Raw genomic sequence first — 15,675 nt, 5'->3', positions numbered from 1 at the left:
ACAGATAGAGAAACTGAGGTGCAAAATGGTTAAGTAACTCACTGCAGGCCACATAGCTAGGAAGCTGACCTAGGTCTTTGTCTCTGAACTCTGTGTTCTTTCTACCCAACACTGCCTTCAGCCTCACCCTCCCCCATCTGCGGCTTTCCCTGCTCCTTGTTAAAAACCACACCCTCTGGCCTCCCCACCCTTAGCTGTGCAGTACACCAGTCTCTGTGGGGACCAGCACTTGCTGAGACAATCACTAGGTGGGTACTTTACCCAAGGTAACCCCCCTCCTTTAAAAATATTTAGCCACATTTGTCCACTTTCCATGTGTGTGTGTATGTATGTATGAGTGGGTGTATTTCACCGAATCATTTGTGAGAACATTGCAGACAGCAAGACACTTAAATATTTTCTCAGCTATCTCCTAAGAACAAGAATATTCCTTCAAAGAACCACAAGGCCATCGTCACATCTAGAAATTGAATATCGACACAATGTTATCTACTACAGAGTCCCTTTTCAGACTTCCTCAACTGTCCCTCGGAATGTCCTTTATGTTTTTTCTTGATTCAGGATCTACTCATTGCAGTTCGTGGTTATGTATCTCTGGACTGCTGTAATCTCAGAGAGTCTGCCTGTCTTCTTTGCTTTTATGACATTGACATTTTTAAGAGTTCAGGCCAGATGTCTTATAGAATGTCTCTCAGTGGAGATTTGTCTGATTGGTTGTTTATGATTAGATTATGGTTAAACATTTTGGCAAGAAGAAAGCTTGGGTGATGAGTGTCCTCTGTGCATGTCAGGAGCCATGGGATGTCGGTTTGCTGACATTCCTGGTGATGTTGGATTTCATCACTTGGTTAAGGTGACTTCCGCCAGATTTCTTTGATGCAAAGTTGCCCTTTTCCCTTTGCAACTCATGTGATTCATGACTCATCTGTCTTTGGGATATTGCTTTGAAATTGCGGGACTATCCTAGGGCCCAATATTTTACCCAATAGCTTCTATCAGTGATCCCTGCCCAAATCAATTGCAAATGGCGATTTTCTAATTCCATCACTCCCTGCCTATTTTCAGTTGGGATTCTTCTATAAAAAAGAGCTTTCCCTCCTCCCTTAGCCCCAATGGTATTTAACCTTCACAATTACCCTGCAGGGTAAGAATTGTTATCCCATTTTACAGATGAGAAAAATGAGGTTTAGCAAGTTTAAATCATTCACTGAGTGAGTGGCAGATCCAGGATTCAAACTTGGGCCTTTCTCATAACTGAGCTCACACACGCTGCCCTCTAAAATCTTCTCAAATTCCTGGCTGTCTTCTCTGATGACTAAGCTCTGAGCGGGGAGTGAGAAGCTGTGCCCCTCTTCCAGGGGAATTTCTGTAGCAGGTGAGGAAGACATTTAGAGAGGTAGTAGGGTAGGGGAGGGAGAGTCCTCTCGTGAAATCACGAGACACACTGGCTCCTGACTCCCCGGTCCACCTCCCACCATAGAGGCTGATTAGTGCCTCAGCCTCCCTCTTCACTAGCCCAAGGACCCAGCCCTGCTCTGATCCTTGCTGGGTTCCTGGCTCTATGGAGCATGATCATGGAGATCCCAAGTCCTGGAGCTTCTGAAATGGGTCCCAGGTCAATTACTCTGCCTGCGCTGGCTCCAGAAGACTCATGGAATGGTTCTATATGTCCAGTTTCCGGGACGGGAAATATGGTCTCACCATCTAGCTAGCAAGCATAGCCTGCCAAGCCTGGCTCGAGAAGAAAGGCTTATGCAAGACCAGAGGGATGACCCGTGACTGGGGCGGGGACGTTCTGGAGAGAGAGCCATGGGGTGCGTGGGGTCCTCTACTTACCCCCCACCGTTCCCTGTCACATCCCACTCTAATGTGAACTTCTCTCACCTGGTGTGCTTTCTCCTATCACTCACTCAGGAAACCGAGTGGCTGCCTACAGCATGCCAGGCATGTGCCGGGGTGACATGCTGACGAGACTTGAGCTGGGCCCTTTGGGGAGGTCACAGACCAGGATAAGAGCTCACCAGCGGTTAAGCACGGTGCCAGGCACCTGGCTGCACCAGAACTCCAGTTTCCTTGGATCATCTCATTTAACCACTATGGCAACCCTAGGGGTACATGAAACCATGATCCCCACCTTATAGATAAGGAAACTCAAGTTCAGAGAGGTTCCCTGCCATGCAAATTCCCTCAATAAATAACAGGGCTGGAAATTAAACATCCCTTTTATACCTCTTCTTCCTTAGTACAGGGGACAACTTTTGCAAAAGCCCAGGGACAGGGAGAAGGGGAAATTGGGGGCGTCGCAAGGATTCAGTGTGGCTGGTGGTCTCCTCCACCCTTTTACTCTGTCCTTCTGCTTGTCTTCCTCCCTTCCCTCTCCCTTTCTCTCCTCCCTGCATACCTGCAGAGCTGAGGCTGCGGCCTCTTGGGCTCTTATTCCCTCTACTCCCATCCCTCCTTGAGTCCCCAGGGGCTGTGGGGCCCGCATTCCTCCCTGGCTCTCTCAGGCCCATTAGTGTGTTTATGCTGGAGCCCTGGAGCCCCCGACTCTCCCTGCCCCACCCCCACCACAGAGAGTGGACAGTTGAGAGGTGGAGGCTGGTCAGAGCCGCAAGAGAACCTGACCCAGCGTCCGAATTCCTGCCCCCCTGTCCGAACAAGTCCAGGGTAGTCTACGGTAGCCCCTGGGTGCCGGCACCCCTTCCCACACAGCCCCTCCTGTGGCTGACAGGCCCTAATCTCAGCTGTCTTCATGCAGCCAGCCCTCCGAGCCTGGGGTCACCTGATGCTGACACATTTTAATTCAGAAGCTGATTTCTGCTTGTTGGCAACATGTCATTTCTGAAATTGCTTTCTCTGCCCAGAGGCAGGAGATGTCAGACCAGCGCAGGTGTTACGGTGGTGCCACCCCCACCCCAAGCCCGCCCCCCAAGTTCAGGAAGGATTAAGGGGCGTGGGGGGGGCACACATTAGATCCTCAAGCTTTGCTTCTCATGTTTCCCCAAGGGCCCGGGGCCAGGAATGGGGGATGCTGGGAACAGCCTCAGCTCTCCTCTCTTGCCCAAAGACAGAGGCCCAGAACTGGGTAAATGAAGTTGCCGCTGCTGCTGATGTTGATGATATCAGTGGTAGGTAGGTTGTTTTGAGCATGTTCTATACAGGTGCCAGGCACCCTGCAAAGTGCCCTTTATGCATTATTGCATTTGAATCTCATGACAACCCTCCAAGTTGGCGTCATCCCTACTTCACAGCTGAAAAAAATGGAGGCTCAGAGAGGTTAGATTATTTACCGAAGGTCACACAGCAAGTATGAGGTAGTACTAGAACTCGAATCCATGAGGGCAGCAGGTAGTCTGGGATTTAGAGGTCTGGGAAGAGATGGGCCACAGAGCTGGGGAGGACTTAAGGGCTGGCTTCTCCTTTGCTTGTTTCATGGCTTGGCCTAAATATCGTTAGTGAAATTTGCCTGATTCACTAACTTTCCCACTCCTGTAACCCGTTAAAGAGTAATTTGCTACTTACATTTTCTTAGCGTTTTGCATTATACCTTGATTGGCAATTACCTTAACATTGGTATCTTTATCAGATGAATGAGTGAAAAGATGAATGAATAAATGAATATCTGAATCTTGCTCCCATACTGTTTCCCCATTCCATTTCCCTCCCCAGCAGCGCTCTACCGTGGCAGGCTTCCTGCCTTAGCAACCGCCCTGTCTCTCCCTGACACATTGACTCTTTAGCAGCCATGCTCCCTGCCCTTTGCTCTCCTCCCTTTCCTTCTCCTCACTCCCTCTTGCCTCCCCTTTCCAACTCCCAGAATCCCTGACTGCCTCAACCACCAGGAACAAGGCTATGCAGAAGCCTAAACCTTGTGCTTCCACAAGATGAGGGCTGCTCCCTGCAGCCCTAGGCAGGGAATGAGCTAACGCAGCTGGAAAGCAGCCTGATGGTCCCCTGGTAAAGACAGTGCATGGGCCACCCTCTTCTCCCAAGGGAGTCCTCACCTCTCAGCTCCACCTGCTTCTCTACCTGCTACTTCCTCCTGCCTCTCCCTCTAGCTCTTCAGAGGACCTATGGCTATGTGTACTTGACCCTTGGCCAGAGCTACAGACGTGGCCAGATTGACTGGTGTGGAGAGAATTGTCCTGACCCGCCTTATGCATTCGTTGCCTTGGCATCAAGCATTAGCTTTAATCAAAAGGTTTTCGCAGCTATTATTTCACTGTAGTGCTGGCATAAAGCAGTACCACCTGGAACTTCAGGCCCCTTCCCAGATGAGGAAACTGAAGTCCCGGGTGAGCAGCAGCAACAACAGCATACTGAATCCAACATGGGGTCAGGAACGGGTGGGCACCGGTGGGGGCGCTCCTGAGGTGTGGCAACGTTCTATTTCCTGACACACAGCTCTTTGCTTTGTGATCATTTATTGATGGGTATACTATTTCTGTTCCAATTAAAAAATTACACTAAAAAAAAATGAAATCAGGATCCATTTCACAGAAGATGGTCAAATGTCCAAGAAGAAAGGATCGGCGGTTTTTCAAAGTCAGATAAACAGTCCCTGGGTGAGCACTGTCTTGGGAGCTAGAGACAAATGGGCAAGTTACCTTTCCTCTCTGAGCCTCATTCATTAAAGCAAGCAAGTGAACAAACAAATGCCAACAACAAAAAACTCTCTATAGAGGTCCATAGATAGTTAGATAGATAGATAGATAGATAGATAGATAGATAGATAGATAGATAGATAGAGATAGATAGATAGATAGACAGATTACATACAAAGTACTCCTACTATGTGTCAGGCACTGTGCCAGGCCCTGGAGATGAAGCAGTTAACAAAGCAGGCACCAGCTCCTACAGGACAGGAGACAGGTAAACAAGTCATCACTACTCATTGTGATGAAACTGACAACCCCGGTCCCCTCAGGCAGCTGAACTCAGTGGCTGGGGACGGGGTGGGAGGGCAGGGAGACTTTTCACTGTATTCCTAGTTGCCGTTGGATTGGCACCATATGAATGCATTACTTACCCTTCAAAATAAGTAAATTAAAAAATTGAATAAATAGAAAGTGTAATGAGTGTTCACAAGGGGTACGTACAGAGCGCCTACAGAACACTGTAGGGCTGCGGGTGCAGACCTGGCCTAGGGGAAGTGAGAGAGGCCCCCCCAGAAGAGGGACAGCTCGGCTTCTGCCTGGAGCTTAATGAGGCCTTGGCCAGGTGAGGAGTTTGAGGTGGGGGGAGATGCAGGTGCCAGTGGGAGGTTATGGCATGGGATGATAAAGCAACCATGCAGGGTCATTGGGAGGGTTAGAGGATGTGCTTACTGTAGGGTAGCCGCTGCTATTATCATTCTCCAATTATGATTGCTACCTTTGGCAGGGGCTAAGGAGACAGGGACCCTCAACCTGCCGCTGACTCTATGATATAGTCTCTGACTTTTGGGAGTCCCTTGGGGACAGGAACTCCCTGTTCGGTTGCAGCATTTTATAGTTTACATAGATCAAGCCTTATGTGCAAGAAGGCAGAGAGAAGGCCTAAGCTGAGGGTGCGCTGTGTGTGTGTGTGTGTGTGTGTGTGGACGGGGCTTGGCTCTTTTAGAATCAGCTCCTCCTCAAACACAGGACCAAAGCAACCCCAGACTTCTGATGCAGGGGACAGCTGCCCAGGTGGTTTCACCTCATGTCACAGACTAAGAAGTGTCCCCACACCAGGAAGGTGCAGAGTCCCCGACCCGCCGCAGGCCTGGGCAGTGTGGGGCGTAGCAGTGAAAACCCGCGTTCTGAGCACCAGCGATGCACTAACTCCTCATCCTCACAGCCATGCTACTGGGAGCGAGGAACTGAAATTGCTATCCCCGTTTTACTGAAGAGCAAGCCAAGGCATACAAGGGTGAAGTGACCTTCATGAGGTCATTCGATGAGGTCACATGGTCAGGCTTTGACCCCTGGTGGACTCTCAGCCACTTACTTTACACTCCCTAAATCGGAGCTCCCATGTCTTGAATTTTTACTACTTGCCTGCTCAGCTCTTCCCTGCAACAGGAAGAGAACCATTTCCTTTGACTCAGCAGCCCGCTAAGTGTGACTGAAACCTTATTTGTGTTCTAGACTTAGAATCCACAGTGACATCAATGAAATTTCGGAAATCTGATTTCCAGGGAGGCCGGATGGTCAGGGGTTGACTATATCTAGATGCAGGATGGGCGGGGGATGCACAGCTCACTTAGAGTTGTTCCCTTCGGAATCAGGTCCTCTGGGATGTGACAGCTTTAGCCCAACAGGAAGTGCTTCCCCTCCGGAGGGGACTCAGCAGGTCTCGCATGTGGTTGGCCAGGGCCAGAGAGGAAGATCACTGACCCCAGGGAGTTGCAGGCTGGCCAGCCACAGTGAAGCAGTCCTGGTGACCATGTCCCATCTCTCCTTTTGGATGGAAAGCAAGAGTCACATCGTAACCTATATGTTCATCATGGCAGAATCCAAGCCTACCATCCGTCATTGGTCATGGCCTCTAGCCTCTGGTTAGCTAAATGGACCTCTGACTTCTGATTCCTAAAGGCTCATCAAGACTCTGACCTCTGTGTTCCTGGCCCCCCTTCTCCCTGTCACTCCATGCCTAAGAGGTGGTTATGAGCTCAAGTCATTTCTTTCCTTCCAGATCGTGGACGAAGGGGCTCCACACAGCCCTTCTTTACCTTGAATACTGTAGTTGTATTTCACGGACTCCTGAGTGAGGCCTTTGACTTTTGACCTTAGAGAGTAGCAGAAGGCCTCTGGGAGCAGCAGACTTCAGCCTTTCAATCAGGATCAGCCTTCTTTATTGATAGACCTCTGTGTGCTGTAATTTCTACATCTACATAGTAATACTAACACCTACATCATGAGGATTACACCCGTTAATACGAGAGCTTAGAACATTGCCTGGCACATACCAGCTCTAAACAAGCATTAGTGGCTGTTAATACTATTTCATTGCTGTTATTGTGAGGCCTGCCCCGCCCCCGCCCCCCCAGGCTCCTGGGCAGCCCCTCTCAGACCATGACTTGGGCCCTGCCCGATTCTCCATCCCGAAGGCCCTGCCTCATTCCCATGTCTGCTCTGTCTCTTTGTCCCCCGTTTCTCGCCCCCCGCTTCCCTCCCCGCTATCCTGCTGCTCCTGCGGCTCTTTGCTGGCTAATAATGCTGCTGTCACTTCAGATTAGAGCCCATTACGTTCCTTCATCTCAGCTTAAAATTTTTGTGGTTTCCCAGCTCTGCCTAAAATGCTCCATGAGGGGCAAGAGCTGCCCAGCTGAAGGAAGCTTCAGGAGAAGGAATGCAGGTCTGTGGATTCCCCACGTGGGCTCTCCTGGATTCTTGCCTCTTGGAGTTGGGGCTGGGATGGGGTGTGCAGACCCAGGAGGAGCAGCCCCTCCATGGACTGTGCTCAGGAGACCAGGGAGCTGGAGGTCTTGGAATCTCGGTCATTGCCCCGGGGTAGGTTCTCAGCCCAGCGTCCTGTGACTGAGGGAGCCACAATTGGGACCGTGTCTTTGGCACTCAGTCTGAGAGCAGTCACAGAGTTATGAAATTCTGCAACTGGAAAGCTCCTGCCAAAAACGCTGAGCCCAGCTCTTGAGCGGAGGTCCAGAGCCTTCAGCCACAGATATGGCGTCTTCTGGATGTCATCATCCATAGTAGCCCTTCTCAGGCCACAAGCCTGAATTCCTTAGGCCCAAGCTCCAGGCATCTTGTGAGACACAGGGAGGGGAGGGGTCTCTCAGGAACCCTGAGTGTGACTCACAAGAAGAGACAAAAGTGGGAGCAGGGGAATGCGAGGGGGTTGAATGCAAGGAGGAGAGGAAGACAAACGACCACCTTGATGAGCATTTTCAGTGGCTCAGCTGAGTGCAGGATTTTGCAGGCCTCATCTCACTTCATTCCCAGAACGGCCCCCTGAGGCAGGCACTTCTATCGCTGCTTTATATGTAAGGAAACTGAGGCTCAAAGAGAGAAGCCCCTTGTCAAGGTCACAGATAGAAGAATACTGAGCAAGAGCTCAAAGCAAGGTCTTTAGGGCCCAGGTATACAGAGTGCAGACACTGGACTCCGATTTCTCTAATGGACGAGAATTGTCATTGACACCCACCCACCCTCTGCAGTGTTCCCAGATGTGCTGCACTAAGAGCTGAGAGTCTTCTAGTGGGTACCCAAGGGGGGATCTCATCTGGGCTCCTCAATACTTCTCCTGTCCCAGCTCATCTGCTCAGGCGGAAGGATGTAATTTTTCTTGTAGAGAACGCTAGGGAGAGAATTACATGAAATATCTCCCATTCCACCAGGTCCGACAGCCTCTCAGCTGGCAACGTCCTCACGCATGGCCCAGTCTTGCCCTGCCACCAGGTCCGGGTCCTTCTTTGTGCTCTGCTCACTCAGGCCAAAGAAGCACCCTAGGCAGGGGCTTCAGGGACCCCAGAGATTTGGGGGAGTAAATCAAATGGTCTTTGTTTTTAGTGAAGGTGAATGCTAGACTTAAGAGTTTCAAAGTCCCTCCCTTTACACTTCTTGGTGGCTGGACATGTCACGCCCCTGTTTAAAAACCTTAGCTGCCTCTCCCAGGTGAACACCTCAGCCTTTCCCTACTATCTCTGCCTGTATCTCTCGGCCCCACTCAAGGTATCTCAGGCCCCAGGCAGCTGAGCCACTTCACCTCTCCCTGAATGTGGTCATATCCTCCCACCTCTCTTGCCTTTGCTCCTGCTTATCCTGCTGAGAATGACTTTCTTCCCTTTATTCCTGCCCAGCCTTAAAGATTCAGCTATAGAAAACTTCCCAGCACTCCCTGGAGTGAATCACTCCCTCTGAGCCCCCACCATTAGATGTTTTTTTTTTTCCTTTACAAGGAGTTAGCAAGCTCTGGCTCTCACTTACTTCAGTTCCTGAAGAATTCCTTTCCCTTCCTTCCTTCCTTCCTTCCTTCCTTCCTTCCTTCCTTCCTTCCTTCCTTCCTTCCTTCTTTGCTTCTTCCCTTCCTCCCTCTACCTCTCTCTCTTTCAATAAAGGACTAACCTGAGCTTTTTAAAGAAACGTCTGAGAGCAAGGAGCAGTTTGCTGCATTCAAATCTTTCATGGCAATTCAGCATCATGTTGGGTTGACTCTCAGAATATCCATGTGGCCAGTGCAGTTTCAGCTTGTGGTCCTTTCTGAACCCCAGATCCTTTTTATCTATCCTTGCTCAGACTCAATAATCTCCCCCATCAGGCATTTATTGGGGCTCTACTAGCTAGGTCTGGTCCCAATCGCTGAGATTGGAGAATATCTGCCTTTGGCACAGTGTATGGGAAGTGCTGGGAAGGCTGGGACCCTCTTGTCTGGGGGCAGGGGGTCATTATCTACATGTTATTTGGGGGATTTTCTCACCGTGGAGAGAGATGAGAACAGCATCAAATTCTGAGTTGAGGTTGGAAACCTGAAGAAACCTAAGTGGAAAGGCTCTGGCTTCTAGAGCTGGGAGGAGAGAAAAAAGCAAGGAGCCTAATTTATTCTCCTGGGCAAGGGCAGATCTTCCAAAGAGCTGAGCTGGCCAGACAGGGCTGTGGGTCCCTAATGAGGCCTGATAGTGGGTCTCCATGAGGGTAGAGATGTCTCGATGAACATCTTTATCAAGACAAACACAAGGAAGACTGGCATAGCTGGACCAGCACAGCTGGCTGCCTTGACACTACCTGTCTACGGGTCAGTCTGCCTGTGACACTAAGCAACTCAGTTCCCACCCATGCCTTGGTTTGTCCTGGTAACTAAAGACCACAATACTCACCTATATCTATTCTTTATGGCCAATGAATTAGCTCCCAAGATTTGGAGAATGCTCCAAATGACCACTATGACCTCTTAGGTGCCTCCCTTTTATCATACATACAACCAATAAACAACCAACACTCACTGAACACCCAGTGTACCCAAAATGCTGTAGAGTTACAATGATGAAGTCATCCTAGGCTTGATTACTCTAAGCTAATCACCTAGTTTCTTTAACCTCAATATTCTATAGGTATAGAGACGAGAATTAAAGAATAGCCCCCATCCTCAAGGGACTTACAACCTCATGGGACTGACCACACAGCAATGTGATTGACCGAGTCCCTTTCCTTCCCTGGGCCTCAGGCTCCTGCTCTGTGCTAACAAGGAGGATCAGACTCCTTGACCTTGAGTCCTTGCCAGGCCTCCTATAATTCCAATGTAGGTTCTACACATGAGGTCATTGGGTAATATGTAGGAATCACTTAAGTCTCCCTGCGACAGGTGCCAGGAAACCTACCAATTGGATAATTAGGCTTGCCCGACCCCTCATCCCTTGAGGGAGCAGACATAGACCTCAGTTGCCCTCCCCACAGTGGCGGGCGGAAGTGCTGGGCGCCGCAGGGGTCCCCTGGTGGAATGTGGCCACGGTGGGCCCTGGGACAGAGGGCTCGGCTGACAGATCTAAGGCTGCCGCCTGCCACCAGGTCTCCATAGGGCGGCCTGCCTGACTCCCTCCTGTGGAATGACGAGCCTGCTCCCCCCACCCCCACCTGGCGTTTAATCTTTAATGCAGCCCCAGCTGCCCTCGGGCAGGACCCATCAACCCACCCGCTCTGATAAAAGCGATAATTAGCTCTTTTTCAACTTTTCACTTCTCCCCCCCTCCACTCTGATGTGTGAGCATTGGGAGAATTCCAGCTAATGGGCCTGCCCTCAACCAATTCCCGGCTGATGCAGGCCGGAATGCACGGGGTCATTAGCCGGGCCTCCGGGCAGGGACCAGGCTCTGGACGTGCTCTCCTGCCCACTCTGGGTGCCCCAGCCACCCGGGAGAGGGCCCAGCATCAGCAAAGCAGACCTGCCCGGACCTGCTGGATCCCACCTTCCTTAGTGGAGGCCTCTTTCTGCACCTCAGCAGAGCCCACTGGGAGGTGGCCTTAGGCTCCCATAGGGCCAGGCAGAGAGGACAGAGGGCCATCTTTCTCCAGGCATCACCTTGCCTTTTTTTTTTTTTTTTTTTGATAACAGTAATGAGGATGCTGTAGGTGATGTTCCTGGAGCGCTTCCTGTGCACCTAGCTTGGTCTAGGGTGGAGTGCTTGGGGGAGCACCCAAAGCCAGAGAGGAAACCTTCCTGCGGAGGTGAGAAGCCCAGGCGGGTTCAGCCACCGGTCAGTGCAGAGGCTGCTGGGATCCCCCAGACTGCCCCTCAGTGATGTATGATAACTAACTTGTACACAGTGCTTGTCCCTTACCAAGTGCTTCCAGATCATTCAGCTCAGAGGTAGCAGCAGCCCAGGAATTAACCACACTGACTCAGGAGCTGCACTTCAGGAGCATGGGGTAATTCTAGCTCAGCTCCTCTTCCCTCCTGTTCTGATCTGCTCCAGCCAACACCCAGAGATTTGTTGGACGCTTAGTGCCAGAAGCTGCCAGAACCTAGAATCATGGCCTCCACCACTAATGTCGCAGATTCACCAGCACCCAGAGGGCCTGGGGTTACCAAAGTCTAGAGCCACTGCCTCCAAGAGGCATAAACAGAGCCACTGATGCCTAGAATCAGAGGTTATTACTAGCCAGGGCCACCTCTGCCTAGAAATTCAGGGCCACCTTCACCTGGAGCTGTTGACACATGGAACCACCTAGATCTACAGGATTCAGGTACCAAGAATCCCAGAGGAGCCCACCTAGGGCTGCCATGAACCAAAACTCCAGGGTCACGGTGAGCCAGTAAGTTGAGCCACAGAGTTCCGATGTCTAGTTCACCCTCGGACTCATACTAGATTGAGGAACTTTGTCATAAGGTCATGCTGGCACTTAATAAAGAGTTTTCCTCATATAGGTTCTGGTACATTTTCTTTACTGACTCTGCTTGGTAATGAAATATCACAGAGACTCTTGGGCCACTTTTTCCACTGCCTGAACCAAAGGACTCCTCATGACTCAGGTCCTAGGTTCTCACTGTGAACTTTCCAAAGAGGAAAATGAGAGACGATGTAGGTCATGTGGGCAGGTCCTATACACTCAATATCTGTCCCTGAGTGGGGCCTGTTGAGCAAGGGAGGCAGTGCCTGGACTTCTAATGTGGTACCCTTTTTCCAGAAAGTACTATGGGGAGTAGGATCAAAGGACTTCCTGGAGGAGGCAGCATTAATGTCCCAGAGAGAGAGAGGAACATTATCAGGGACAGGCCCTCCCTACCTCACACCTCTCCACCCCACCCACCCAAGGCCAACATTTCTTCATGAACTTCTACTGTGACCTTGCTGAGATACCCCAGAAAAAATGTGAGAAAGGACTTTTCTCTTTCTGCTTTCCCACCTTCCCCCGCCCCCAGCAAATGCACAGATCAAAATATTACAATAGTCCACAGAAAAAGTTCCAAGCTCTTAACAACTGAAATCTTAGTAATATCAATAAAAAATATTTATATATTTTAAGTAATTCCAATGGGTGTCTTGGCCTACTGCCCCAAGGACTTCCAGTGCCAAGTTAAAGGGTCCTCCAGGTAGTGGGCTATTTGATTGCTCTCCTTCCGCTCTGGCCATGGCTGTTCTCACAAGACTTGGCTTCATCTCTGGCCCACTGGGGTCTTCAGCTACCTGACTGTGAGGAGGGCACAGGTGAGAACTGTGGGGATGACAGGGCCAGAGGACAGTAAGAAAGGGTGACCAGGGCAAGAAGAAAGTAAGGAGGGGCAGGTGAGGAGAGACAAGCAAACAGTAATGAAAGTCGTGGGAATTCCTGCCTTGTGGAATCTCAAAATTCAGGGAAGATCCTTTTCTAATGGAGTCAGCCTTGAGAGAGTCAGACAATTGGATATTTCAACAGCACCCAGCATCCCTCAGGCATTACAACGCTCACACACTGCTGGTGGCAACAGAGAGTGGGGCAGCTGCTTTGGAAAACTTTTTTGGCAGTTCCTCAAAATGTTAAACATAGAGTTACCATATGACTCAGCAATTACACTCCTAGGTATTTACCCAAGAGAATCAAAACATGTGTCTGCACAAAAACTTGTACAGGAATGCTTATATGGCACTATTCATAATAGTGAAAAGGTGGAAACAAACTAAAGTCCACCAGCTAGTGAATGGATAAGCAAAGGAGGTCTATCCATATGATGGGATATTATTTGGCCATCAAAAGGAATGAAGTACTGATACATGCTACGACACGGATGAGCCTAGAAAACATTATTCTGAGTCAAAAAAGCCAGTCGCAAAATACCACATATTGTATGATTTCATTTATACAAAATGTTCAGAATAGAAAAATCCATAGAGACAGAAAATAGAGTAGTGGTCGCCTAGGACTAGAGGGAAGAGGGGTGGGGAGTGATCACTAACTGGTATGGGTATTCTGGGGAAAGCGATGACACATTCTAGAATTAGACAGTAGTAATGGTTGTAAATATAGTAAGAACCAGTGAATCATATGCTTTTAAAGGGCGAACTTTATTGCATGTGAATTCTACCCCAATAGAGTTGCTATTTAAAAATGCCAGGAAACCACTAGGCAAGTCGATTATTATCTTATTTAATCTTATAGTGATAGGGAGGTAGGCAGGTGGTCTAGTGGAGCAGTTAAGAGCATGGACTTTTCAGTCCAACTCAGAGAATATAATCCCAGCTCTACCCTCTGCTAGTTCAGGGACTTTGAGCAAGTCCCTCAACCTTCATGAGACTCAGTCTTCACCTGTAAGACACGCACAGTGATCTGTATGCTACACACACGGCACAGCGCCTGGAGCGTGCAGACATCACAGCCTCCTCCCATTCTTTTCCACTTCTCAAGCCCCCTAAAGTACAGTCATCTTCAGAGGATGAAGAAGGTGAAGGAGAAAGAGGAGGAGGAGGAGGAGGCAGAGGAGGAGGAGGAGGAGGAGGAGGAACATTTATCAGAGAGTCTGCCACCTGTTTCTCCCTGTTGACTTGCTCCTGTGTGTTCAGCATCACAGGACATGGCAGGGTGGGAAACTATAATTGTAGCCAATCGCTATTAGCATTTTTGCAGCAGATTTGTTTGTTTGCTTCTTTGTTTGTTTTTATTTCATCCCAGAAAAGTGGTCTGGGCTGGAGAGATCACCAATTTATTCATTACTGAATGCCATCTACAAGCCAAGCTCTGTGCTCTAAGATAGAGTGGAACCGAGACAGTCCAGGGTCTGGTGCTCATGGGCTTCTACACTAGTGGGGGAAGGTGGATGATAAAGAAGTAAACCTACAATTAATGTATTTTCTGATCAGCTGTAATGAAGTCTCTGGGCTGGAAGGAGCGAGATTTTATTGCTGAGATGTCTCCTGGTGCCTGCGATGGACTCAGTTGGATAAGCAGCCTCCCTCCCTGAATGCTGCCTCATAGGCATCTTCTTCGTGGTTGGGCCACGTGGAGCACATGAAGTTAGGTGGATCAAACCAGATAATAATCAAACTTTTCCTTTGCTTTAGATCAAGCACAGTCTTTGGCTATGAAGTGGGTCTGCAGAAATGAAGGCTCATAGTTGCCTACTTGTGCAAACCCTGTCAGAAATGGATGGAGGGAAGGTGTCTGTGCTGGGGAGGGGCAATGCGTGGGAACAGACGTTTTTCTCATACAGATACAGGGTTTGGAGTAATTCAATGGACACCTGAATAGTGTGTGTGTGTGTGTGTGTGTGTGTGTGTGTGTGTGTGTAAGACTGAGATAGAGAATGCTGTGGCAGGAAGTTTTCACTTGGCCAAGTTTTAACAACAAATAAGGAGCAGTTTGTGACCAAGCAGTCAGTCTAGAGAGAAAAACAAACAGACAGAACAGGGGCTGAGATAGCCAGAGATGGGCTTCCCAAGCTCCTCCTGGGATAGGGGAAGAAACACAAAATGCTGGGGTCCGGTCGCCAAGAAACACTGCGGGCAGTCAGCTCTCCCTTCTTCTAGGTAAAAGAACCTCAGTTCTTATGAGATACCCATCTTCCCTAGGGAAGGGATCTCTACCTCCAGTTAAGGGTAAATCCAGGTGTGATCATCCCTTTTCTCTTTTCAGAGATTAATTTGAGCACGGGCAGGTGATGCAGTACTAGCCAATGAGAGTTGAAGGTAAGTTCTTCTTGGGCTTCTGGGAAAGGTCTTCTCTCTTTTAACAAAAAAAAAGAAACGTGTCCTCTTATGCTTCAGTTATTTACAATATTGGCTTGCAATACTTTAATGCATGGCAGCCATTTGACACCATGACGTGAGCTGGCAGGCAGAAAGATAGGAAAAATTTGAGTTCTCAATGATGCATTGAGTCCCCAAATTGACCAATGCCAGAGCCTCTTTTTTCTGGCCTTCTTTCTATGTGAAATAAGTTTTACTTGTTATTTAAGCCATTTTGAGCAGGTACTTCTATCCTAATCAATGCTGTCTCCTTCACCAGAAAGCAATATGAAGGTAAGGACCATGGCTTCTTTACCTCTGGATCTCCAGCCCCAGGCTGATTGTGGGTTTTCAGCAGATGGATGGGTGGGTGGATGGGTGGATGTGTGGATGTGTGGATGTGTGGATGGGTGGATGGATGGATGGGTGGGTGGGTGGATGGATGGATGGATGGATGGATGGATGGATGGACAAATAGATGAATGGGTGGAGGGATGGATGGGTGGGTGGATGGAGCTCACCATCTCTCACAGAAAATTCATCTCAGTATCTTCTCTAATACT

Source organism: Rousettus aegyptiacus, unplaced genomic scaffold, assembly GCF_014176215.1.
Source record: "Rousettus aegyptiacus isolate mRouAeg1 unplaced genomic scaffold, mRouAeg1.p scaffold_m13_p_6, whole genome shotgun sequence".
In the NCBI taxonomy this organism is placed as follows: domain Eukaryota; kingdom Metazoa; phylum Chordata; class Mammalia; order Chiroptera; family Pteropodidae; genus Rousettus; species Rousettus aegyptiacus.
This window is presented reverse-complemented; position numbering follows the sequence as displayed.